Source organism: Callithrix jacchus, chromosome Y (assembly GCF_049354715.1).
Source record: "Callithrix jacchus isolate 240 chromosome Y, calJac240_pri, whole genome shotgun sequence".
Lineage (NCBI taxonomy): Eukaryota > Metazoa > Chordata > Mammalia > Primates > Cebidae > Callithrix > Callithrix jacchus.
In genome coordinates this window covers 10,322,916-10,350,492 of record NC_133525.1, presented here as the reverse complement: position 1 = coordinate 10,350,492, position 27,577 = coordinate 10,322,916, and the positions used below count along the sequence as shown (strand labels likewise).

At 46.8% G+C, this 27,577-nt stretch overlaps 1 long non-coding RNA gene across 1 annotated transcript; it reads left to right on the top strand.

The window, feature by feature from the left end:
• Positions 1–10,397: 10,397 nt before the first annotated feature.
• On the top strand, positions 10,398–26,613 carry LOC144581280 (uncharacterized). Its single transcript, XR_013531892.1, has 4 exons — positions 10,398–10,656; positions 22,877–22,918; positions 24,339–24,362; positions 26,206–26,613. It is a non-coding gene; the product is annotated as an uncharacterized LOC144581280 (long non-coding RNA).
• Positions 26,614–27,577: the final 964 nt, after the last annotated feature.

Sequence of the window (27,577 nt, the reverse complement as noted above, 5' to 3'; positions counted from 1 at the left end):
TGTGTCAACGACTTACTTTTTAATGGAGCGGGGGGATGTCTGTCTTTGTAGATGATTCATTTTCATTCCTCATGGACATAAAAATAAACAGAATTTTATTGAACGTGGGTTATTGGAAAAATAGAGTTTAAATTATGTGGCTTGTTAGATCATTAAATACTGGGTAGAACAACTGCTTGTTTCATTGTTTTGGAACTTCCATGTAAAGAAAGTCCAGTGATTTTGAGAATGTTAGGTGAGGGCTGGTCTGGGCTCGATGGCTCACACCTGTAATCCCAGCATTTTGGGAGGCCTTGGCAGGCAGATGACTTGAGGCCAGGAGTCAGAGACTAGCCTGGCCAACATGGTAAAACCCCAGCTCTACTGCAAATACAAAAATTAGCCGGGCGTGGTGGAACGCACCTGTAGTCCCAGCTATTTGGGAGGCTGAGGCAGGAGAATCTCATAAAACCAGGAGGCGGAGGTTGCAGTGAACTGGGATTGCCCCACTGCACACTCAGCCTGGGTGACAGAGCAAGATTGTCTCAAAAAAAAAAAAAAAAAAGCATTTAAGGCCTAACAGAACATAGAATAAAATACTTTATAAATTTCCCCAATAATAGTATTTGGAATAGTATGGTACTTGGTATCAGAGCCAATCTCTAACTTCTTACAGAGAGAAATTTTTCTGTGTTTATTCTGCAAGTGTTTACTGAGCCTCTGTACAGGCTGGGCAGTGTCAGTCAACAAAAAGACCCTTGGCTCATTCATTCTTTTTAACAAGGCAGAGGATGCATTGCAATCCGGGCCACGTAAGCTGTGGTCAGGTGTTTACTGTCGGGGAAATGCTGCCATGACCACTGTAGGCAGTACATGATTGTGAGCTCAGGTAAGTGAATTGGTTGTAATAAATGTCTAAAGGTAGCTTTATGTAGATATATATATCGTAATATAGGTTCTGCGGTACACATGTAGATCATGCAGGATTGTTGCATAGATACATGTGTGGCAAAGTGGTTTGCTGCCTCCATCCCCCCCGTCACCTTTATCTGGCATTTCTCCCCATGTTATCCCTCCGCAACCTCCCTATCCCCCACTCTTCCTCCTCTATTTCCCCCCAACAGACCCCAGTGTGTGATACTCCTCTCCCTGTACCCATGTGTTCTCACTGTTAAACACCCGCCTAAGAGTGAGAACATACAGTGTTTAATATTCTGTTCTTGTGTCAGTTTGCTGAGAATGATGGTTTCCAGCTTCATCTGTGTCCCAACAAAGGACACGAACTCATCATTTTTGATGGCTGCATAGTATTCCATGTGTATATGTGTCACATTTTCCCTGTCCAGTCTATCATTGATGGGCATTTGAGTTGGTTCCCGATCTTTGCTATTGTAAGCAGGTGCTGCAATGAACATACGTGTGCTGTGTCTTTATAAAAGAATGATTTATCATCCTTTGGATATATACCCAGTAATGGGATTGCTGGGTCAAATGGAATTTCTATTTCCAGGTCCTTGAGGAATCACCACACTGTCTTGCACAGTGGTTGAACTAATTTAGCTTTCTTAGGTAGAAAAGTGTTGCATGTTTGATTGTTCATGGACACTGTCAAACCACTCCCCCTAGACATTGTGCAAATTCACAGGACTTGAATGATGCCTCATATCTGTTTCCTAGGAGCACAGAAAACTTTCTGATCATGGCCAATCTCTCAGTTGAAAAATGATATCCAGTCAACTCTGTTAACACTGCATTTCTCTTATCTTGAGTGAGGTTGAGAATCCATGTGTTCAGAAGCCATTTGCATTCGGTTTCCAGAAACCAGTTGAACTGTACTTTGTTCATTTTTTTATGTTGTCAGTCCAATTCTTATTGATCTATAGGAACTCTTTACATATGAAAGATTGTGCCTTTAGTGAAGTCGAGAGCAAATTCGCTTTTTCACTCTATCCTTACCTTTTGAATATTTAAGTGGCATTTTATTTTTTATTCTAGTGTTACTATTTTTATGTGTTAAATTAACGGTTTCTGGTCTTCTGTAATATTTAGAGCAGCTTTGTCCACACAACTTTATTGAAAAAAAGGAACACGCATATTTTTCTAACACTTTTGTGGGAATTTTTTTTCTTTATTAAGTTAAAATATTTGGGTTCTCAGGGATGCACTTTTTGTTTAGGAAGTGAGGAAAAGAGTCCAGAATTTTTCCCACCATGTGATAGTCTCATTATTCTCAAACTGTTTATTGAATAATCCATGTTTTCGCCACTGATCTAAAATGCAGTTTACATCATGTGTGAAATTCATGTATGTCCCAAGGTCGGTGGGCAGACTTTCTGTCCTCTCCTGTCTCTCATTGATCACTCTGTTTGCAAATGAGGTAATGCCAGCTGATTTTAATGACTGTCGCTTGAGAATTACAGTTTTTCATATGTGACAAGACTCACTGCCTTTCCCATTCATCTTGTCAGGATGTTTTTGGTCATTTTTGCTGTTTAGTTTTTCATTTATGTTTTTGAATTAGCTTGTCCATTCTAAGAAAAATCCTAATATTTGTATAAAGATTACATTAAATTTACAGAATAATTTAGGAATGTTTGTAATCTCGAATCAGTATAAGATACATCTCGTTTTTGAGTTGACTTTTTTTGTATTTCTTCATTAGCATTTTCATGATTTTTCCTCATTTTTTTTCTTTTGAGCAATGTGATGGTTAAGATTGAGCATTTTCATATTTTTATATTGATTTGTAGCTTTCATATTTTATAAATGTAAACTACTTCTGTTAATTCTGTGCTATACTAACTCCTTAATTCATGACTCACATGGGCACACATACAGTCATGGATACAACAGGTTTTCATATATAAAATTATGAAAAAACTGTACCTATTCTTTTAACATTTTTGTGGGGATACAACAGCTTTTTATATATAAAATGAAAACACTGTATCTTTTTTTTTTTGAGACAGAGTTTTGTTCTTGTTACCCAGGCTGGAGTGCCATGGCACGATCTAGGCTCAACGCAACCTCCGCCTCCTGGGTTCAGGCAATTCTCCTGCCTCAGCCTCCCGAGTAGCTGCGATTACAGGCACGCGCCACCATGCCCAGCTAATTTTTTTTTGTATTTTTAGTAGAGACGGGGTTTCACCATGTTGACCAGAATGGTCTCGATCTCTTGACCTCGTGATCCACCCACCTCGGCCTCCCAAAGTGCTGGGATTACAGTCGTGAGCCACCTCACCTGGCCCAAAAACATATCTCTTCTAACACTTCATGGGGATACAACAGGTCTTCATGTATAAAATCATGAAAAATGTTTCTATTCCTTTGTTAAGAACGTTTGTCGGGAATGGGTATTAAATTCAATCGAGTGCTTTTGCGGGGGCATCATGACGATTGTATGGTTTTCTAGCCTGGCCCATTAATCCGGTGAATTAAATAAAATCACATAATGCATCACCTTACGTTAGCCATCTTTCTGTTCTTCAGTCTTATCTGGTGCTATGCTTTAGTTTTGTTATTTTCTTTAGGATTGTTGTGTCACTATTCGCAAGTCAAGTTCCTGTGTGTTATACGTTTGCATGTAGCATATTTCAGTATTGTGCTTCATACATAGATTTTGATAGACTTTCTTATTTCTGTTGTGCAAAATCTGATTGGCTAAAGTTGTCTTGCCATGGTGTGTGTGTGTGTGTGTGTGTGTGTCTGTATGTGTGTGTTTTACAGGGGGCAAAGGTTTTTTGTTTCTCTCTGATGGAGAGTTATTTATTTATTTGTTTGTTTTGAGACGGAGTCCCACTCTGTCACCCAGGCTGGAGTCCAGTGGTGCTATCTTGGCTTACTGCAACCTCCCACGTTCAAGCAATGCTCTTGCCTCAACTTCCTGAGCATCTGGGATTACAAGCATACACCACCACACCCGGCTATTTTTGCATTTCTAGTAGAGACAGGGTTTCACCATGTTGGCCAGGTTGGTCTCAAACTCCTGACCTCAAGTGATCTCCCAATTTGGCCTCCCAAAGTGCTGAGATTACAGGCGTGAGTCACTGTGCCTGGCTGGGACATGAATTTTTTAAAAACAGCTTTCTGTATTTCTACGCTTCATTGGAAAGTCATCTATAGTTACGTAAGTTTTCAAATACCACACCCAGCTAATTTTTGTGTTTTTAGTAGAGACAGGGCTTCACCCCACGTTGGCCAGGTTGTTCTCAAACTCCTGACCCCAGGTGACCCATCTGCTTCTGCCTCCCCAAGTGCTGGCATTGCATACGTGAGCCAGGGTGCCCAGCCAGAAATGGTTTTTATGTGTCTGAATAATTTTTAAAACTTGAAAGAACAGCAATATTTTGTAATGCATGAAAACTATGTGGCACTCAACTTTCAATGTCCATAAATAAAGTCCATTTGGCACAGACATTGGTTACATATTGCTGCAGAATCCGTGCAGTTTGCAAAGATAAACACCTTTACTGTCTGACCTTATACAGAAAAGCCTATCTACTCCTACCTGAAGCATGTAGAATACTACGACACTGTCCAGCACATGTTAGGGTGGTGGAAATCGTAGCAATTATTTGACACCTCCATTTCATCTGAGAGACTTGAACCTAATTACTCACTTTTTTTGAGAAACATCTTTTTTTATTAAGGCGAAATTCACAAATCATAGAAATAACCGGTTTTATTTCTTTTTCTTTTTTGACACTGAGTCTCTATCTATCTGTCACCCAGGCTGGAGTGCAGTGGTGTGATCTCATGTCACTGCAACCTCCGCTTCCCGGGTTCAAGCAATTCTCATGCCTCAGCCTGCCAAGTAGTTGGGATTACAGGCACGCACCACCACACCTGGCTAATTTTTATATTTTTAATAGAGATGGGGTTTCACCATGTTGGCCAGGCTGGTCTCGAACCCCTGACCTCAGTGATCCACCTACCTCGGCCTCCCACAGTGCCTGGATGACAGGAGAATTCACCATTTTAAAGTGAACAATTCAGGGCACTTGCTGCTTTCACAGTCTTCTGAGACCACCACTTCTGCCTACGTCCAAGACGTTTTCACGGCCACAAAAGAAGTCCCCTTAGCAGTTGTTTCCTATATTGCCTTCCTGGGGCTCTCATAAAAACATGCTTCAGGCCAGGCGAGGTGGCTCACGCCTGTAATCCCAGCACTTTGGGAGGCCGAGGCGGGTGGATCACCTGAAGTCAGGAGTTCAAGACCAGCCTGACCACGTAGTAAAACCCCATCTCTACTAAAAATACAAAAATTAGCTGGACATGGTGGTACATGCCTGTAATCCCAGCTTCTTGGGAGTCTGAGGCAGGAGAATCACTTGAATCTGGGAGGTAGAGGTTTCAGTGAGCTGAGATCATGCCCCTGCACTACAGCCTAAGTGACAGTAAGACTGTGTCAAAAAAAAAAGGTGCTGGGCATGGTGGGTCATGCCTGTCATCCCAGCACTTTGGGAAACCAAAGTGGGTAGATCACCTGAGGTCAGGAGTTCAAGACCAGCCTGGCCAACATGGAGAAACATCATCTCTACTACAAATACAAAATTAGGCCAGGTGTGGTGGCTCAAGCCTGTAATTCCAGCACTTTGGGAGGCCGAGGTGGGTGGATCACGAGGTCAAGAGATTGAGACCATCCTGGTCAACATGGTGAAACCCAGTGTCTACTAAAAATACAAAAAATTAGCTGGGCATGGTGGTGCGTACCTGTAGTCTCAGCTATTCAGGAGGCTGAGGCAGGAGATTTGCCTGACCCCAGGAGATGGAGGTTGCGGTGAGCCGAGATCATGCCATTGCACTCCAGCCTGGGTAACAGGAGCAAAACTCCGTCTCAAAAAAAAAAAAAAAAAATACAAAATTAGCCTGGTGTGGTGGTGCGTGCCTGTAATCCCAGCTACTCAGGAGGCTGAGCCAGGAGAATCGATTGAACCTGGGAGGCAGAGGTGGCGGTGAGCTGAGATGGTACCACTGCACTCCAGCCTGGGCAACAGAATGAGACCCGATCTCAAAAAAAAAAAAGTGATGGTGAAAACTACAATTACTTCTGCACCAACGTAATACATCTGCAATGATCTTATTTCCAAACAAAGTCACATTCTGAAGTACTAAAGGGTAAAGCTTCAATACAGGAAGTTTGGGGGGACATAATACAACCCATGATATATTCATTCCCACATCTCTCCAGCCCCTGGCAACCGGCAATGTGCTTTCTGTCTCTGCAGATTTGCCTGTTCTGGAGATTTCCAAGAAATGGAATCCTACACAATGCATCCTTCTGTGTCTGGCTTCTTTCACTCAGCATCCAGCTTTTGAGGTCCATCCACTTTGTAGCCGGTGTCACAGCTTCAGTCCTCTTTAGGGTCAGGGGAGTCTGAAAGAATTGAAATGCATCAACTGCTTTGTGGACTCTGCCACTCAGGGCTTAGGATTGCAGATGCTAACTGCCTTAGAGCATTTCCACCATATGCACACACGCACACGCACACCACACACACACACACACACACACACCTGTGTGCCCAGTAACTTAATCCACCCAAGTAACTTACCTTTATACAGATGTTGCTGTTAAGGCACAGTGGATCGCCACCTGTCATCCCAGCACTTTGGGAGGCTGAGGCAGGTGGATCACTTGAGGTCAGGAGTTCAAGACCAGCCTGGCCAACATGGTGAAATCCCCTCTTTACTAAAAATACAAAAATTAACCTGGCATGGTGGCACACACCAGTTTACCCAAGTGGCTGAAGCATGCTTGAAGGAGAATTGCTTGAACCTGGGAGACAATTAACATAATTTAACCAACAAATCAATTTAACATAACGGGTTTAGAAAAGGTTTGTTTCATGTGTCAGTGGGAGCACGTGGCTATGGACTCAATTTGTTTTCTTTTTTTAGCAAGGTCTCACTCCGTTGCCCAGGCTGGAGTGCAGTGGAGCAACTGTCACTCACCAAAACCTCCAACTCATCATTGAAGCGATCCTCCCACCTCAGCCTACTGAGCAGCTGGGACCACAGGATCCTCTCTCAATGCTCCAGTGTTCCATAGAGCAACCACGGGCCCCAGCTTGCAGAACAAGAATCTGTATACAGCTTCTTGTAACCCTAGAAGCACAGCGGCTTCAAACACCTCATCCTACCTGGGTCAGGGTGGCTCATCAGGCAGTGACTGAAGCCGCCAGCCCAGCCCTAAGCTGTTGAGCCCCCTGCCATGCCTTCTTTCCCCACCCCCACCCCCCATCCCCCACCCCCAGCTGTCAGAGGAGCCCTGGTCTTAAGATCCCAGAAGTCTGGCTTCCCTCTTGTGGACCCAGAGGGCCAGGAACAAAAATAACCCATTTATGCCTGAGGTTGCAATTTTTTTGAATTTTTGCAATCAGACCTTGGCGATGACCTTGAGTAGTAGGATATGAATAACTCCCACATGCTTAGCATTCCAATAATGGAACACTAGGCATCAATGGGAGTTTCAGTCGTTTCTCTTCCTGTATCTTATGCTTTCCACGGTTCATTCAGCTACGGAATAAACTGAGGTACAAACAGAACAGAGCTTGGGCTCAGCTTTCTTCACACATTGCCTACTATCTATTGCAACTTGGTTTTGGAATATGGGCTTATTTGTAAAAATGGAATGGATGGATGTCCATGAGTGTTGGTTCAAATTCATACCCTACTCTGATGGTCAAGAAAGCACCAGATCTCTTTGTTAATTGCACTGTTGCATTCCAATTGCAGCGGCACTGAGGTCCATTCCACAGACACGTGGAAGTTGTTGGAAATCGTTCTCCAAGCCCTGCATAGGCAAGTGATGGATTAGTGGAGACAATGTGACTTCCAGGGCACAGAGACTGTTAGGAGCCATCCCTCAGGGACTGTGAGGTTGACGTTAGCTAATTTGCCTTTTCTCTGTGTCACTGAGGAATGGGGTAAATGTTGACTGGTCAGTAGTCTAGATAATTCATCGTAGCTGGTGTATTTGTCAGCTGGGGCTGCTGTAACCAAGTGCCATGGACTGGGTGGATGAAGCAACACATATTTATCTTCTCGCAGTTCTGGAGGCTGGAAGTCTGAGATCGAGGCTCTTGTGGCTTTGATTCCCGGGGAGGGCTCTCTTTCCGGCTCGTGAACGACCTCTTTCTTGCTGTGCCCTCACATGGTGGAGAAAGAGCTTTGGTGTCTCTTGTGTTTTGCATAAGGACCCTAATCTCATCACAAAGACTGTACCTTCATGACCTTATCTAATACTAATTACCTGCCAAGGGTTACATCTCCAAGTACCATCCCACTGGGGTTTCGAGTTTCAGCATATGAATTTGGGGAGATGAGGGTTGACGACGTTCACGGGGTTGGCCCACACAGTGGCCCTGGGCTCTTCTTCCTAAGTGTTCTCATTACTGTCCACCTTCCTCTGCCCACGGACTTCGATCCTCCCAGCCTGCTCCCTTTACCCTCCCCATCCTGTGTGATCACCGCCCTCTGCAGAAACCTCTTCTAAAGCAAAGCTGAGTTTAGTTACCCTAAGACCTCAGTGCACATCCCTCACATCCTATAATATCACACTGCAATTGTCTGCTTTCGCTGTTTGTGTTTGTTTCTTGTTATAAACCTACTTTTTTTTTGAGACGGAGTTTCGCTCTTGTTACCCAGGCTGGAGTGCAATGGTGTGATCTCGGCTCACTGCAGCCTCTGCCTCCTGGGTTCAGGCAATTCTCCTGCCTCAGCCTCCTGAGTAGCTGAGACTACAGGTGTGCACCACCATGCCCAGCTAGTTTTTTTGTATTTTTAGTAGAGACAGGGTTTCACCACGTTGACCAGGATGGTCTCGATCTCTTGACCTCGTGATCCACCCGCCTAGGCCTCCCAAAGTGCTGGGATTACAGGCTTGGGCCACCGCGCCTGGCCCTATAAACCTACTTTTTCTTCTTTGTTGCATACCTGACACCTAGCACATGTGTGAGTCAGAAGAGACATGCATTGCTTGCATCTTCATTGCCACACTCTCCGTGGTACCAAAGACCTGAAATCAACCTAAATGTCCATCAGTGGTGGAGTGGAGAAGGGAAACGTGGGACATAGGCAGCATGGAATTCTATGTAACCACAAAAAAGAAAGAAGCCGTGTCTTTGGCAGCAATGTGGGTGGAACTGGAGACCATTATCCTACGTGAACTAACACAGCAATGGAGAAGGAAATACTGCATGTTCTCATTTATAAGTGGAAGCTAAACACTGGGCACTCGTGGACATAAAGATGGGAACAGCAGACACTGGGGACTCCACAAGGAGTGCGGAGGAAGGAAAGGAAGCATGGGTTGGAAAACTACTTGTTGAGTACTATGCTCACTATCTGGGTGTGATATATCCATGTAAACAAGCCTACACATGTACCCTCATACCTAAAATAAAAGTTGAAATTGAGGCTGGGTGCGGTGGCTCATGCCTGTAATCCTAGCACAAGACAGGTGGATCACCTGAGGTCAGGGGTTTGAGACAAGCCTGGTCAACATGACAAAACGTGGTCTCTACTAAAAATACCAAAAAAAAAAAAAAAAAGGCCGGGCACGGTGACTCACACCTGTAATCCCAGCACTTTGGGAGGCCAAGGTGGGTGGATCGCTTGAGGTCAGGAGTTTGAAACCAGCTTGACTAATGTGATGAAATCCTGTGTTTACTGAAAGTACAAAAATTAGCTGGGCAAGAGGTTTCTGCAGGTGGGCACCTGTAGTCTGACCTACTTGGGACACTGAGGCAGGAGAATCGGTTGAAAGGGGTGGGGAGTGGAGGTTGAAGAAAATAAGTTGAAATTAACAACAAAAATGACAGGTATGCCTTGAATGTTTGTTGAATGAATGCGTGAACTAATTAGATACTGCATGCTCAAAGCAAAAACCCACAATTCACAAATCTAGGACACTCAGCCACATCCAACGAGGCTTAAGTGAAAGGCACAAAAAGCCACGTGTCATCTGCTTTTCCAGAACCTTGTCTCTGCTGAAAGATTAGTTCTGCCAACTACAAAGACCACTGAGGTCTGAGGATGATGAATGCCTCTTGGAAGTCACTGAATTTGTTAGGTATAAAAGCGAAGAGTTCAGCTGAGCTCTGTGCACTGATGTGTGTGTTGATCTCCACTGGGTATCACTGTGCTATGACGTCCTGCAGGAGGAGGACTGCAGGCGGGCGGTGTCTTCCCTGGTTTCGGGGTTGGTGACTTTGAACTTGCTGCAGCACCCACGCCCTCAGCGGGCAGACTTGCCAAGCAGGTGTGCCAGCCGCCAGAAGCCTAAGATGCCCGTTGGCACTTGGTAACCACCCCAGTTTCCCATCCTCTGCGCTGCTGCAGATTGGTTGGGGCGGCCGGGGTAGGCTGGCTCCAAGACATGACTGAGTATGCGCGCACTGGTCCCACACGTTTTCAGCTGTGGAGTTTGGGAGCTGGGAGCTGGGAGCCCATTTGTTTCTGGCAGTTCAGTTCATGTTTTCCACTTGAAGACATCGCCTCCCTTCCTTCCAGGCTGGGAAACCAGAAGTCGACAGGAGGAGGGTGGAGAGGCTGCATCTCACAACCCGCTTGGTTGGGGATTCCGCTGAGGATTTTGCCTCCTGAAGCAAAGCATGGAACCCCGGTGGGGACTCCATGGCCTGACAGTCCTGTGTTTCCTAATGCACGCCCGAGGTAAGAGCCTTCTGGCTTGGAGGGAGATCCCCACGGGGGATTAGAAAGGAGACTAAGAGACATAGGTGGCTGAGAGGGGAGGGAGAAGACTGGCTGCTCCAATTTGGGATTTGGGAATTAGATCCACGAAGGCACGCTGCTAGCCGATAGCACTTCGGTATTCACCGTATTTTCTGCTTTCAATCTGCGTGTCCCAAGCGTTTAAAAAAAATGGCCTATTTAGCTCCATGAATTAAGCACAACTGGGCATGTGGGGAATGCCAATCATTTCCTTCTGATTCAAAAATGAGTCCTGACCATTTCCATATGGCAAAAATAGAGTTGAAATGACTATACCCCATGGGACAGATTACTAGAGATTCCTTTGCCGGAAAGGTTGCATTTGTTCAGATGTTTAAACCTTTTTGTAAACACTGTCATTCCTTCTTGCAAATCAAAACCACCTGAAATGTTTACATGAAAAACTTCAACATGAACCTGCAGGCTGGCTCTCCCACACTCCAAGATCAGAGTTTTTAGTGCCGCGCGAGAAACTCTAATGAACTCATAACGTATAGGATTTGAATAACAACCGAGTACGTTTCTCTGATCATTTTAATGTGGCGATTCCAGAGAAGGGAACACTCAGGCGAATCTCAAGAGTGAGACACCATCATTCTCAGCAAACTGACACAATAAGAGAAAACCAAACACCACATGTTCTCACTCATAGGCGGGTGTTGAACAATGAGAACAGATGAACACAGGGAGGGGAGCATCACACACCGGGGCCTGTCGGGGCGTGGGGAAATAGGGGAGGGAGAGTGGGGGGTGGGGAGATTGGGGAGGGATAGCATTAGGAGAAATACCTAATGTAGGTGATGGGGGGATGGAGGCAGCAGACCACCAGGCAGGCTACCTATGTAGTGTATGTATGTGTACCTATGTAACAATCCTGCAAGATCTGCACATGTACCCCAGAAATTAAAGTAGAATAATAAATATATATATATTTTAAAAATTTACCTCTGGAGAAGAAAGAACAAGGGAGCCAATAAAAACTTGAGGGATTTGTTAAAAAGAGAGAGAGAGTATTTCTGTTAGGAAATAAAAGACATCATTCAGATGCTCCTGAGGCAGCACTTCCTGTTTATCCTGTTGAAGGATTTGGATGTCAGGAAGGTAGGAGCCTGCGTTTATGGGCGGAGGCACTGTCGGGATAAACAGACCCTGGTGTTCCTCGTCTATGATCTGCATCAATAATTTTGTATTATCCTTGCTGTCTTGAGATCTCAGCTAGTACGTGGACAACTCGGCAATGCATTTATCAGTTTCTGTTTACAGGGAGACGTTGAACAGTGAACCCACCTTCCCAGGAAAGCACTGAAGAGCCAAAGGTTAACCAAAGACCCTTGGGCAAGTCAACTTCTACAAGGTGTAGCCTACACACAGCTCACACCTTACAATGGTTCGACTGATAATGGTTCAATTCAAGATGTTCCGACTTTACAATAGTGCAGAACTGGTATGCATTCAGCAGAAACTGAAACTGTACTGTCAGTACCCATACAACTTTTTTTTTTTTTTTTCTTTGAGCCGGAATGTCACTCTGTTCCCCAGGCTGGAATGCAGTGGCCCAATCTCAGTTCACTGCAACCTCCACCTCCTGGGTTCAGGCGATTTTCCTGTCTCAGCCTCCCAAGTAGCTGGGATTACAGGTGCCCGCCACCATGCCCAGCTAAGTTTTGTGTTTTTAGTAGAAACAGGGTTTCACCATGTTGGCCAGGCTGGTCGGGAACTCTAGACCTCAAGCGATCCACCCGCCTCAGCCTCCCAAAGTGCGAGGATTATAGACGTGAGCCACCACACCCAGCCCATACAATCATTCTCTTTTTCAGTTTCAGTACAATATTCAGTAAATTACATGAGAGATGCAACACCTCATTATAAAGTAGAGTTTGTGCTAGATGATTTGTCCAACTCTTGGGAGGGTCTCCATGTGTCACCCAGACTGGAGTGTAGTGGTTCCATCATAGCTGACTGCAGCCTTCACCCCAGGGGTTCAAGCAAACCTCCCACCTCAGCTTCCAGAGTAGCTGGTACTGCAGGCACTTGCCACCATGCCTGACCATTTTTTAAAATTTTTTGTAGAGACAGGATCTGACTATGTTGTCTAGGCTGGTTTTGAACTGCTGAGCTCAAGCGATCCTCCTGCCTTTGCCTCCCAAAATCTTGAGATCACAAATATCAGCCACCACACCCTATCCTGTGCTAAATTCTTTGAATGACAGCAGCACTTCTTAGGCACTGTGCATGTTTATTAACTTAGTTGATTGTCCCTCAGCCCGATGATGGGAGTGTCATGCTTGATGTCATTTTACAGATGGTGTATTAGTCAGCGTTCTCTCGAGGGACAGAACTAATGGAATCAATATATATAGAGAGAGGGGATTTTATTAAGTATTAACTCACACGATCACAAGGTCCCACAATAGGCCGTCTGCAGGCTGAGGAGCAAGGAGAGGCAGTCCAGGTTCCAAAACTGGTTAAAAACTTGGAGTGTGATGTTCGAGGGCTCCTCCAGCACAGGAGAAAGATGTAGGAGACTAGGCCAGTCTCTCTTTTGACTTTTTCCTGCCTGCTTATATTGTAGCCACGGTGACAACTGACTAGACAGTGCCCACCCAGATTGAGGGTGGGTCCGCCCCTTCCATTCCATCGTCTCCAATGTTAGTCTCCTTTGGCAACGCCCTCACAGACACAGACAGGGTCCAGACTTTGCATCCTTCTTTCCAATCCAGTTGACATTCAGTATTCACCATCACAGATGGGTAAACCAAGGCACCGAGGATTTCGACGGGGGCAGCTGGCAGCAGAATCTGAGCTGTCTTGCATGTCTCTCTGGGAAGACCCGCATGAGCATCCTGCTCTGTCGCAAGCCTTGTCTTCTGGAAATCAAAATCATTCCTTCTCCAAGAGTTACAGGAAAGAGGTCCCAGTCCAGACTGCAAGACAGGGTTCTTGGAACTTGCGCAAGAAAGAACTCACGGTGAAGCATAAAGTGAAAAGCATTTTGTTAGGAAAGTAAAGGAATAGACGGCTACTCCACAGCCAGAGCGGCCCCGAGGCTGCCGGTGGACTGCTTTCATGGCGATTTCTTGATACACTAAGCAAAGCGTGCATTATTCATGCCTCCCCTTTTAGACCATGCAGAATTCCTGACGTTGCCATGGCATTTGCTAGTGTCATGGCGCTGATGGGGCTGTAACAGTGAGGACAACCAGAGGTCACTCTCGTCACTCTTACTTTCGGTGGGTTTCTGGCAGCTTCTCCACTACCACCCGTTTTATCAGCAAAGTCTCTGTGACCCGTGTCTTGTGCAGACCGTCAATCTCATCCTTCACCATCTGGGAATGCGGCCCAGTAGGTCTCAGCCTTATATTACTCAGCCCCTATTCAAGGTGGAGTGGTTCTGGTTCTGGTGCCTCTGACACAAGGAATGCGCCATAGGGAGGTCACAGGAGGGACAGTAAAGGAGGTGAGGTCTGGATCAGGGCCCTTCTGTGTAAATGAGATGACGTGCATGCAGCAGCTGGGTGTGTCCTCGGTAATGAGTTACATGCATAGATGACCCTGCTACATCTCCAGCCATCACCAGCTAGAGACGGGGCACGTTTGCAAGACCCCAAAAACATTCTGCAAGGCTGGTGGGAGGATTGCTACAAAGTACTTAAGGAAACAGAGTATTGAGAGTATTGATCAGGATAAATAGTTAATGCATGTGGGTCTTAATACCTGGGTGAGAGTTGACAGGTGCAGCTAACCATCATGGCACATGTATACCTATGTAACAAGCCTGAACGTTCTGTACATGTATCCCAGAACTTCATATAAAACAAAGGGAACAGACTATTGTTAATGGTTAATACACTGTAAAACATTTATAATGATTAAATTATCAATACAAAACAAGATGATAACAATATGGCATATTTTTAATAATTAGAGGCTGACATTCTAGCAGTCCACGTTTCTGTTGTCTTTAACTGTTATTTTCTGTCAAATCCAGAGGGCGGTGAAGGAAAATGCCACACAATGTGGTCTTCTAACAGCCGATAAAACCAGAAGTCGGAATCCCAAAGGCCAGTGTATGAAATGTTATTTATTGAGGGGAAGAAAAGAGAAGTGTAGGGTTTGATAGAAGAACTGGGTACTACTGTTTGTTAGATTCACAGGGTGACTTTAGTTTTCAATAATCTATTGTATATTTCAAAATTGAAGAATGAGAGCGGTTCTAATATGAAGAAAAGGCAAATGTTTAAGGATGGATATCCCAAATATGCTGATTTGATCTTTAATTATACAAATGTGTTAAACTATGACATGTACCCTGAAGCTATGTACATCTGTTGTGCATCAATTAAAAACACATTAAAAGAAAGGGATATATGTCCAAGACGGTCTCTTCCAAGTCTATTGTACATTGTGATCAGATGTGAAACCGGGGAGTTCCCTGATTCCCCTCACAGGATGTGTGGCACGGATTGGTTCATGTGTTTGACCACCGTACACTGAAACCTCTTACGGGAGGCAGAGCTTTCAGATCGGCACATGCATCCGCTGGGCCAGTATTTTTGAAATAGAACTGGTAAGATACATTTACATCTATGTCGGAGAGTGTTTTTTAAATAGAACCAGTAAGATACATTTATGTCTAACTCTATATATACCTATATCTCCATTGGTCTTTCATCTATCTCAGAAATCTACCTGTTTATCATTTATCCATCTATCTCTTCATTTATCTGTCTGTTATCCATCTATCTATTCATCTATCTTTATCTCCAATATCTATCTTCAATATCTATTTATCTATCTATCATGTATCCCATCTACCTATCTACTGACCTATCTATCTAAAATATGTTTGTTTTCCTTATTTGAGAGGCTGAGGCAGACAGATCATTTGGGCCCAGGAGTTCGAGGCTGTGGTGAGCTAATTACACCACTACACTGCAGCCTCAGTGCAGAGCTAGACCTTGTCAGAAGGAGGAGGAGGAGAAGGAGGAAGAAGAGGATGGAGGAGGAGAAGGAGGAAGAAGAGGAAGGAGGAGGAGAAGGAGAAAGAAGAGAAAGGAGGAGGAGGAGGGGGAAGGAGGAAGAAGAAGGAGGAGGAAGAGGAGGAGAAGGAAGAGGAAGAGAAGGAGGAAGAAGAAGGAGGAGGAGGAGGATGAGAAGGAGAAAGAGGAGGAGGAGGAGGAAGAGGAAAAGGAGGAGGAAGAGAAGGAGGAAGAAGAAGGAGGAGGAGGATGAGAAGGAGGAAAAGGTGGAGGAGGAGGAAGAGGAGGAGAAGGAAGAGGAGAAGGAGGAAGGGGAGGAGAAGGAGGAGGAAGAGGAAGAGAAGGAGAAAGAAGAAGAAGGAGGAGGAGGATGAGAAGGAGGAATAGGAGGAGGAGGAAGAGGAGAAGGAGTAGGAAGAGGAAGAGAAGGAGGAAGAAGAAGGAGGAGGAGGAGGAAGAGGAGGAGGAGGATGAGAAGGAGGAAGAGGAGGAGGAGGATGAGAAGGAGGAAGAGGAGGAGGAGGAAGAGGAAGAGAAGGAGGAAGAAGAAGGAGGAGGAGGATGAGAAGGAGGAAAGGGAGGAGGAGGAAGAGGAGAAGGAGGAAGAGGAGGAGGAGGATGAGAAAGAGAAGGAGGAAGAAGGAGGAGGAGGAGGATGAGAAGGAGGGAGAGGAGGAGAAGGAGGAGGAAGAGGAAGAGAAGGAGGAAGAAGAAGAAGGAGGAGGAGGATGAGAAGGAGGAAAGGGAGGAGGAGGAAGAGGAGAAGGAGGAAGAGGAGGAGAAGGAGGAAGAAGAGGAGGAGAAGGAGGAGGAGGGGGAGGAGGAAAAGGAGGAAGAAGGAGGAGGAGAAAGAAGAAAGAGGAGGAAGAAGAGGAAGAGAAAGAGGAAGAAGCAAAAGCAGAAGAACGAAAAAGAATGGAAGGAAGGAAGCAAGCAAGCAAGGGAGGAAGGGAGGGGAAAGAAGAAAGAAAAAGAAAGAAAGAAGGAAAAGTGCATTCCAACCTAAGAACATTTCTTTAAACCTGAATGAATGCCTCCCGAGATTTTTCTAAAAAATATTCTCTTATTTTATTATAATGACAATAAAGTATCATTATAGCCCCACACAGATCTGCTGACCCAGAATCTGCATTTGGCCAGATTCTGGGCTGATTCTCACACCCTTCAGGGTCTGCGAGGCATTGAGGCGGATGTCCTGAGGCAGATGCCACAGTGGTTGTGTGAACCTGGCTCTCCACAGATGTGCGCTAGAAGCCTGTGTTTTTCCTCCAAGGCCCAGGACTGGGATGACTTCCAGAGTCATTGCTTAGCAGTCGGTGGGTTTCTATATGTTAATGGCAGTTCCTCCATGCTGAAAAACCTCTCCTTTTGCAAAGCTCTTTCCCAAGCCATCTGCCTACCTCTGCCCGCAGCCCTGGGTGTTCAGCACAATCATGGTTCTCCTGACTTTGCCAGTGCACAAAAGGAGACTGACATAAAGGAACAGGCCGGGCACAGTGGCTCACCCTTGTCATCCCAGCACTTTTGGAGATCGAGGCACGGGGATCACCTGAGGTCAGGAATTTGAGACTGGCCTGGCCAACATGGCGAAACCCCACCTCTACTGAAAATACAAAATATTATCAGGGTGTGCTTATAATTCCAGCCACTCGGAAGGCTGAGGTGAGAGAATTGCTTAAACCCAGGAGGAGGAGGTTACAATGAGCTGAGATTGCACCACTGCACTGCAGTGAGCCGAGATTGTACCACTGCACTCCGGCATGGACAACTGAGTGAGACTCTGCCTAAAAAAAAAAAAAAAAATTAGCCAGGTACGGTGGCTCACACCTGTAATCCCAGCACTCTGGGAGGCCGAGATTGGTGGATCACGAGGTTAAGAGATCGAGACCATCCTGGTCAACATGGTGAAACCCCGTCTCTACTAAAACACAAAAATTAGCTGGTGTGGTGGCAAGTGCCTGTAATCTCAGCTACTCGGGAGGCTGAGGCAGGAGAATTGCCTGAACCCAGGAGGAGGAGGTTGCAATGAGCTGAGATTGCACCATTGCACTGCAGTGAGCTGAGATTATACCACTGCACTCCAGCCTGGGCAATTGAGCGAGACTCTGCCTAAAAAAAACAAATTAAGGGAGAGTATTGTTGAGGGCGTGGGCCAGGGACAGGATGTCGCTGACATGAAACTGTCCAGATAGCCAAACCCTGGCTGTGTCCTCTGACCCAGGCTGTCCAATGGCACACCCATTGCAGCCAACTGTATCCCGTGGTTTAAATCTGTCGTGAGCTGAAGCGTACCCTCCTCATTGTTATAAATGAAAGCCCTCAGGACCTCCCAGCGAGACTGTGTTTGCAGACATGGTCTTTAAAAAGGCGATTCAGGTAAAATGAGGTCACCAGGTGGGGCCCTGATCCAGCTGGACTATGGACCTTATAAAAAGAAGAGGTGAGGACACTGACATGCACACAGGGCACCTCATGGAGACTCAGGGAGAAGACAGCATTCACAAGCCAAGGACAGAGGCCTCCGGAGGAGCCACCCGCCCACACCTTCATCTCGCCCTTCCAACCACCAGGACCTTGGGAGAATCAACATCTACTATTTAAGCTGCCCGGCCCGTGGGACTTTGCTACGGCAGCTCCAGCAGACAAACACGTTCCTATTGAGGTGAGGGAGTTATCTCTGTTAAGGGCTGAGTCTTGCACCTCCGAAATTTACACATTGAAGGCCTAATCCCCGGGACCTCGGAACATGACTGTGTTTAGAGAGAGGGTCTCTAGACGGGTGAGAAGGGTTCAATGAGGTCTTTATAAAAACAGGAGGTGAAGACACAGACACACACTGAGGGATGACCCTGTGAGGACACAGGGAGAAGACGGTGTCTCCAAGCCCAGGAGAGAGGCCTCAGGAGGAGCCAGCCCTGCCCACACCTGATCTCAGACCTGCAGCCTCCAGGACTCTGGGAGAATAAGACCCTGCTGTTTCTAAGCCACCCAGCCTATGGTGTTCTGTGATGCCAGCCTGAAACGGACTAAGATACCTCATAAGAAGAGGAGGTGACACAGACACACACACAGGGACGACCACGTGAGGACTCAGAGAGAAGATGGCATCTGCAGGCCCAGGAGAGAGGCCTCAGGAGGAGTCGGCCCTGCCCACACCTGGATCTGGGACCTCCAGCCTCCAGGACTGTGGGAGAATCCAGGCTGTTGTCTAACCTGCCCGCCCAGTCTGATTTTATTGTAGCAACTCCGGGAAGCCATTGCCAAGTCTGTGCCCTGCAAAGTGAGATGTATGGATCTGCAGCCTCAACATCCCCCAGGAGCTGATGAGAAACACTGTGTCCTCAGCCTAGCCAGACCTGCTGACGCATAGTCCGCGTGTCATCCAGGTCCTGAGGGACCATGTGCACATGCCACTCGGGGGAGACTGCATTGTCTGCCTACACTCCTCTTGGCCTCTCGGAGCAGTGGTCCTTCCTTCTGGGCATGGGGGCAGGACCCTTTCTGGGATGGGGGTCTTAGGACACCCAAAGCAGGCATGTCAGGGAACTTCCCTGTGGCCAGTCTTGATACAGATAGGATGGAGGGAAAGTTAGGGTCCTGTCTTCAGGTTTTGTGGCTGGCTTTGGGGGAAAGGCATTCTTGTTTCTAGGACCCGCCTGGGGGAAGAGATATTCTAGTTCCTAGAGTGCCTCGGGGGAGGACGGGACTCAGACACAGGAGGGCTGGAAAAGTTCTGAGAGAAACTTCTGCTTCGGAGGCTGCTGCTGAGGCCTGCACTCAGGTATGGTTTCCTGAGCCCGAACAACTTGTAGGTCTGAATCCATGTAAAGAATGCCAGCAGCCGGCAAAGTCCAGTAAGAAGCATCTTTGAATCCGGCAGGGTTGGAATTTGAACCCGGGAGGGTGAAATTCCCAGGGTGAATAGAGCTGCCACCTGCCTGGTTTATGCAACTGCATTTCAGAGAGAAGGGTCTGGGAGGTCTGCAGAAGAAGGCCTCCAAGCCGAAATCTCGTGGTTTTGCTCTGGAGGGTCCCAAGGGCAGCTTTACTGGGCCCTCCCACCCAGCTACCGGAGCCATTTAATTGACATCTCCAGGACGCCAGCAACTGAGGACCAATGTCATAAAGCCAACACAAAATGAGGTTGAGAATCCCAGAACACAAACGAGGATTTGGTTAAAAGCTGCTGAGTTCACTGAGGCAAATCAGCGAAGCAAATGGGAAACACATCTCCTGTTCCTGCCCCATGGAAAATGAACCCGGGAAAGCAAAAGCATCACATGTGGCTCCCGAGCTTGGAGCCAGACACCCCGGAGTCAGCGTAGTCTCCCAGCCCATGAGGAACCCGACCGTGGCTTTGCTGCAACCTGCCTGGAGAGGAGAGAGGACAGGGGGCCCTGCCTATGAGATGGATTTCCTGCCTGGCGGGCAGGACTAGAGACTGTCTCAGTGCCCAGGCCGCCTGATGCTGCCAGAGTCTGCCTGATTTATGTAACGAGGTCTGGGTGTGACCGACAGCAGCCTCGAGTGTGTGAGTCACACATGCAGCAACTTCTGGCTGCAGTGCCACCCCTGAGACCTAGCAAAGTCCCAAACCACCCTCCTCCACTTCCTCTGTGACACTCCACACCCCCTCCCATTCCTGCCACCACCCAGGGCCATCAGGACCATCTCAAAGCTGGAGGAGCCTCTCTGCAACCTGGCCGCCCGCTGCAGGGTGAATAGAGCTGCCACCTGCCTGGTTTATGCAACTGCATTTCAGAGAGAAGGGTCTGGGAGGGGAGGCACCTGTGGTTCTTTAGGGAAATAGGAGGGAGGGGCCAGGCACACAGACTGGAGGAGATTGTAATGTGATTGCTTAGCGGATGCATGGAATTGCTGGGTTGGGCTGAGATTGCTCAACAGTGGATGGGGACTGCAGTCTAAATTATCAGGGTGCTGAACTCTGGGGTCCTAGACCACTGTCTTGACTGGAACTGCTGACAGTCTTGGAGGGGAAATATCTCATGGATCCAAGAGGCTGACGTGGCTCCTCTCCTGCAGCCCAGTCTCAGCAGCTTGGACAATGATGGCCAAGGCAGCTGGAGGAGGCCAGGCGCAGTGGCTCACGCCTGTAATCCCAGCACTTTGGAAGGCCGAGGGAGGCAGATCAGTTGGGATCAAGAGTTCGAGAACAGCTTGGCCAACATGGTGAAACCGCATCTCTACCAAAAATACAGAAGTTTGCTGGGCGTGATGGCGCATGCAGTTGTAATGCCAGCTACTCAGGGGACTAAGGCAAGAGAATTGTTTGAACCCAGGAGGTGGAGGTTGCAGTGGGCCGAGATTGTGCCATTGCACTCTAGCCTGGGTGACACAGCAAAACTCCGTCTAAAAAAGCAAACATACAAAAAAAAAAAAAAAAAAAAAAACCCAAAAATACAGAGAGAGCTGGAGGGAGCAAAGAAGAGCCGGGTTGTTCTTGAAGATGAACCTGTAGCAATCACTGGCGGCAGAGAATGTCATCTGAGAGGGACGTGTGTCCTCCCCAAGTTGGAAGGAAACGGCTGTGTGGGACCAGGAGCAGCTGCTGTGTGCACTCCTGCCTGGGGATACACCTTCTGCTCCGGAGAGGCCCTCATTACCTCCACAAGGTGCCGCAAAGCCTGCCCTGGTGGCATCTGGATGGAGCCATGCCACAGGCTGTACGAATCGATGTTGTAGCCCTTGAACCTTCCTCCAGAGCAAGCAACACCCAGGCAGACAGATTTCTGGGAGAGAGACAGACATCAGAGGTGGTGGAGACCCAGCACCTATGGCTTACCTGGTTCCCCCTGGCTTAGCCTCCTCCAGGGCTTAGTGTTTGAGCAAGAGGTTGTTCCCCCTGGACAATTCTGCAAATTCTGACTGTGCTCCTGCCTTGCCCTAAACCTCCCAGAAGCTCAGGTTCTTCCTTTGGGTAATGTGCATGCTGGTGATGGCAACATCCTTGGGTGGGTGGATGAGATGCTTAGATGCCTGGCATTACTGCAACAGAACTCAATGCATAAGAAGTGCTGATTCGATGCCCTCCCGCCTGCATCCTCTACCTCCCGATAAGTTCTCTGGTGGTGTTTTCTCTACGGGGTAATAGTGGCAGGGGGAAAGGGAGGAACAAAAGGCAAGGTGCACATATATGTCAGCAGGAGGGACACTTCATCCTCAAGAATGCTGCAGTGTGTTTTCAATGATGAGTCACAAAGACGCGAATGTTCTCATCTCTGCTGCAGACACATTCATTAGGTTAACTGCTTTTGGATCAGGTGGGAACCTCAGCTTGTGCACACAGGTTGCTTCCTGACCCCGTATTTGTCAGTGTAGGCTGGCTGCTGTAACAAACAGCCCCCAAAGAATTAAAAGTTTATCTCTTGTTTGCATTGCAGCCAGGTGAGGTGGCAAAGGTGTCCTCTGCTCCATACAGTCTCTCAAGGATCCAGGATCCTCATATTGTTCTGCTTCACCTTTTTCTAGGGCAGCCCCTCTCAACCTAGATTCTCTCTTTATGTGTGTGAGAATGAGTGTGTGTGTGTGTGTATGTGTGTGCATGTGTATATGTATGTGTATGTGTGTGTGTATAGGTGTGTGTATGTGTGTATGCATGTATATGTGTGTATGTATGTGTGTGTGCACGTGTGTGCGTGTGTGTTTATGGGAGAAATGCCAGTCCTAAGCTGTGAGTGGAACGGTCCAGGAAAGAAGTCTATGTGCCCGGAGAGAGGCTTCCTTCAAAGTTCCCTGGCCATGAGCAGAAATAAAATACTGGCATGGGTTGCAATGTGGGTGCAACTCAAAAGTCTCATGCTCAGTGAAAGAAGCCAGGCACAAAATACCACATATCGTGGGATGCTATTTATACGAAATTTGCAGAACAGGCAATTCATGGATCAGGCAGTCCAACAGGAGGTGGATTAGTGGTTGTCAGGGGCTGGGGAGGCAGCAGGGGATGTGACTGCTGAATGGGGACAGGGGTCTTCCTTTGGGTGAGAAGTATGTTCTGGGAGTAGATAGAGGTGGTGGTTGCATCTCCCACATAGCTCATGGTTAGTTATAGTGCTCTGGCGACCCTGGGCTTGTAGGAGGAGGGAAGCAGGCTGAGATGACGAACAAGGAGGATTCTGGCCTTTCCATCATGGTGTGACTTGTGACCTGTTTGCTCCCAATAGGTCAAAGAGACTTTGACTTGGCAGATGCCCTTGATGAGCCTGGTAAGTGCCAATATTTCATGGGGAGCCTTCCCTTTGCAGCTTGGGTCTAATAGCATCAGCTGCATAGTTACTTTGGAGTTGGGTTGCACCGGTGTTTGGAATTTCTTGGTGTCGAGAGCTCTTTTCTTCACAGGAGATTGCAGACGCCTTGAGACAAATGTTTACACAGTCTCTAAAAGTCTCAGACTCGTTTCTAGGTAGGTCTGTGCTTCTGAAGCCTATAGTTTAGAAGTATGCTAGTATTTTATTATTTTATTTTATTGAGATGGGTGTCTTGCTCTGTTGCCCAGGCTGGAGTGCTGTGGTGCCATCATAGCTTACCACACAGCCTTGACTTCCTGGCTCAAACAACCCTCCCACCTCAGCCTCCCAAGTAGCTGGAACTACAGGTGTGTGCTCCCGTGCACAGCTCATTTTTTTGATTTTTTTGTAGAGACGAATCTCACCATGTTGCCCAGGCTGGCCTCAAACTCCTGGGCTCAAGGAATCCTTCCACCTTGGTCTCTCAAAATGCTGGGATTACAGAGACACAGCAGCATGCCCGGCTCAGTTACTGCTTTTCTTACACTTAAGTTCATATCTGTCATTGTCCCGCACCCCGATCTGAATCTGTGGCCCCCAGTCTCCCCTCCCAGAGCACAGTGCATCTCCATTCTCCTAGCAGAGCTGCCAGTGAAGGTGAGCACTCCCGACCTGATGTCCACATCCACGTGATACACATTTGCTGAATGAATACATCCGTGAATGAAAGTGAGAGAAAAGCCATCATTCTAGAAGCTGCAAGGCTTTCTCCCTCTTTGCTTTTGCCTCCCTCCCCACCCCACCTACTGTCCGGCTCTGTGGTGGTTCTAGGGATGGGGTCACTCACTTGTCTTGGATGCTCTCAGCTTCTTTGGCCATCCTGTGGGCATCCTCACAGCCTCAAGGGCAGATTGTTTTTGAATGGATTTTAAGGGTATTTACTTGCTTTTTTACCCAAATAGGCCATGGAATTTGTGTCCAGATCATTTACTTTGTCACTTACTTTTTATATTTCATCGGGGTGTTAACGGCCTGTCTTTTTATTTTTATTTTTTCGAGATGGAGTCTCACACTGTCACCCAGGCTGGAGTGCAGTGGCGCAATCTTCGCTCACTGCAGCAACCTCCATCTCCCAGGTTCAAGTGATTCTCCTGCACCAGCCTCCCAAGTAGCTGGGACTACAGGCTGACACCATACCCGGCTAATTTTTTGTGTTTTTAGTAGAGACAAGGTTTCACTGTGTTGGCCAGGCTCCTCTTGAACCCCTGACAGTGTGATCCGCCCATTTTGGCCTCCCAAACTGCTGGGGTTACAGATGTGAGCCACAGTGCCCAGCCCTTTCGTTGTGCTTCTGACGAATCTTCGATGCATATTGCATTTATTTTCTCTTTGTTCACAGAACCCACCAAGAAGCCAAACTCAGGTGAGTGACTCTTTGGCTGGGAGAAACTGAGGCAATGTCCTTGAACTGATGCTTATGGATGGATGCTTGAGGGTGTTTTACAGAATTATGGGGGTGTGTTAAGGAGATGCAAGAACTGTACCAGATAATAGATATTAAAAGCAAAATGTGGTGGTTAGGGAAATGCAAATCACAACCACACGGAAGCAGCACTGGGATGGGTAAAATCTAAAATGGAAAATAACAAGTGTTGACAAGGTTGTGAGGAAACTGGAATGCTTGCACATTGCTGGTGGGAGTCTAAAATGGTACAGCCACTGTGAACAAATACTTTTGTGGATCCTTAAAAAGTTAAATACAGAATTATTCTATAATTCCACTCCTAGATGTATACTCAAAATAATTGAAAACAGGTATTCCAAGAACCACTTGTATGCAGATGTTCACAGCAGCACTATTCATTATGGCTCAAAGATAGAAATAACCCACGTGCTCATCAGTGGAAGGAATGGATAAACAAAATGTGGTCCACCCACATGATGGAGTATTATTTAGCCTTGAAGAGGAATGAAGCACTGATAATTGCTACAAAGTGGTTCAACCTCAGAAACATTTTGGAAAGAGAGAGAAACCAGACACATGTAAGATCACATAGTATATATTTTTATGAATATGAAATTTCAAGAGCAGGCAAATCCCTAGGACCCGAAGCAGTGTTGTGACCGCCAGTAGCTGGAGGGGAAAGGGAGAGTGACTGCTTGATGAACTCCAGGGCTCCTTTCAGGGAATGAAAGTGTTCTGGAAGTACACAGAGGTGATGGTTGCACAACGTTATGAATGTTCTAAATGCCCCTGAAGTGTTCACTTTGAGATGGTTAATTTATGTGTAAATTTCACCTCATTTTATTTATTTATTTTTCAATTAAAAAGGTAACTTTTGTTCTAGGGCAGTGGCTTATGCCTGTAATCCTAGGACTTTGGGAGGCCAAGGTGGTGGATCACCTGAGGTCAGAAATTCAAGATCAGCCTGGCCAACATGGCAAAACCCCATCTCTAATTAAATATACAAAAGTTAGCCAGGCATGATGGCATGGGCCTGTAATCCCAGCTACTCCAGAAGCTGATGCTGGAGAATCACTTGAACACAGGAGGTGGAGGTTGCAGTGAACCAAGATCATGCCACTGCACTCCAGCCTGAGTGACAGAGTGAGATCCTGTCTCAGAAGAAAGAAAAAAAGAAAGCCGTAGCTCAGAGACAGAGGAATTGAGCAATGCATAGGTTCAGAAGGGCTGGAAACAGAGTGACTAAATTGTGTCTTGGCATTTGAGAGAGGTTGCGGCTATAAAACAATGAAAGAAGAAAGCAAACTCTACGGAGGCAGGGCTGAGCCAACCGGCTCTTCTTGTGGATATGTGATCAACTGTCAACCTCATGCCATCCTTTCGCCCAGGCTGGAGTGCAGGGGTGCCATCTTGTCTCACCACAACCTTCTCCTCCTGGGTTGAAGCAATTCTTGTGCCTCAGCTGGGACTACAGGCACGTGCCATCATGCCCGGCTAATTTTTGTATTTTTAGTAGAGATGGGGTTTGAACAAGTTGGCCAGGCTGGTCTCGAACTCCTGACCTCAGGTGACCTGCCCGCCTCGGCCTCCCAAAGTGCTGAGATTACAGGTGTGAACCACCGCGCCTGGCCTCATGGAATACTCGAAAATAAACTGCAGGTGGATTACAAACCTGAATGTAAAAGAAAATAATGGGTTTTTTATTGAAAAATAGAGGGAAATGTCTTATAATCTCAGGGTTAGGAGATTTTTCTTAGATAAGATAAGAAAAGCATGACCTCGCCTGTTATGTAACCTCCAGGTACTCAGGAGGCCGAGGCATGAGAATCGCTTGAGCTCGGGAGGTGGAGATTGCAGTGAGCCGAGATAGCGCCATTTGCACTCCAGGTAGGCTATAGAGTGAGACTTCATCTCAAAGAAAAAGCATAACCTTTAAAAATGTGTAAATTAGACGATGTCTACATTTTTTAAATAACAATAATAATGTTACGACTTTGAGCTCTAAAAAAGTCAGATTAGCTGTCAAATGGAGGCTCCTTGCTGCTTATATCACCAGGGAAAGAAACTTTAATATGCAAATACAGTCACCCTTTATTGTTCGTGGGCACTAGTTGTAGGACCCCTGCTTCCCTGCAGACACCTAAATCTACAGGTGCTGAAGTCCCTGATATAAAATGGTGTAGTATTTGCATACAATGCAAGTATATGTTCCTGCATCTTTTGATTTATTTATTTATTTGACCCAGAATCTCACTCTTATCCAGGCTGAAGTGCAGTGGCATGATTTTGGCTCACTGTAACCTCAACCTCCCAGGTTCAAGAGATTCTCGTGACTCAGCCTCCAAGTAGCTGGGATTATAGGTATTTGCCACCACTCCCAGCTGATTTTTGTATTTTTAGTAGAGACAGGTTTTAATCATGTTGCCCAGGCTGGTTCCAAACTCCTGACCTCAAGTGATCTGCCCACCCCGGACTCCCAACGTGCTGGGATTACAGGTGTGAGCCACCGCTCCCTGTGTGAAATATTTTCAATACACGCATAACCTGGCTTGTAGTCCCAGCTACTCAGGAGGCTGAGGCACAAGAATCGCTTGAGCTCGGGAGGTGGAGTTTCCAGTGAGTGGAGATCATGCCATTGGATCTACAGATGCGGAAATTCTGGTCAGAGAGCACAAATTGTGGATACATAGCTCCTACCCCAAAACAGAAGGATGGCAAAAAGAAAGAAAAAAAATGGACGAGAGAGACTATGAGGGAACTGAGAGGGTTATGATCATTCCATTTGCTGAAAGAAAAATTCAAAGACAGAATCACACACAGTTGACCAAAATGGATAAAACAAGTTACTGGGGTGGGCAGCAGTGGTGTCCTGGGAGCCAAGAGAGACGGAGATGGTGTTGGTTTCAGACAAGATAGTTGCGCAGGAACTCGATAGGGAAAAGGGGAATGGGTTGTGGGGACCAGGGGAGCTGGAATTCTGCCTGGGGAATCAGCCAGTGCCAACGGGTGAACCAGGGGAGGGCAGGTGTAGGGTACAGCCCTATGGGGCTCTGTGAGCCCCTCCCTGCTGGTTTGAAGACAAGAAATTGTAGAAATAAAAGGCACAAGACATGGAGATTGAGAGAAGAGAGTTTGGGCCCAGGGGTCCACAGCTACCCAGATCGTGGAGACCA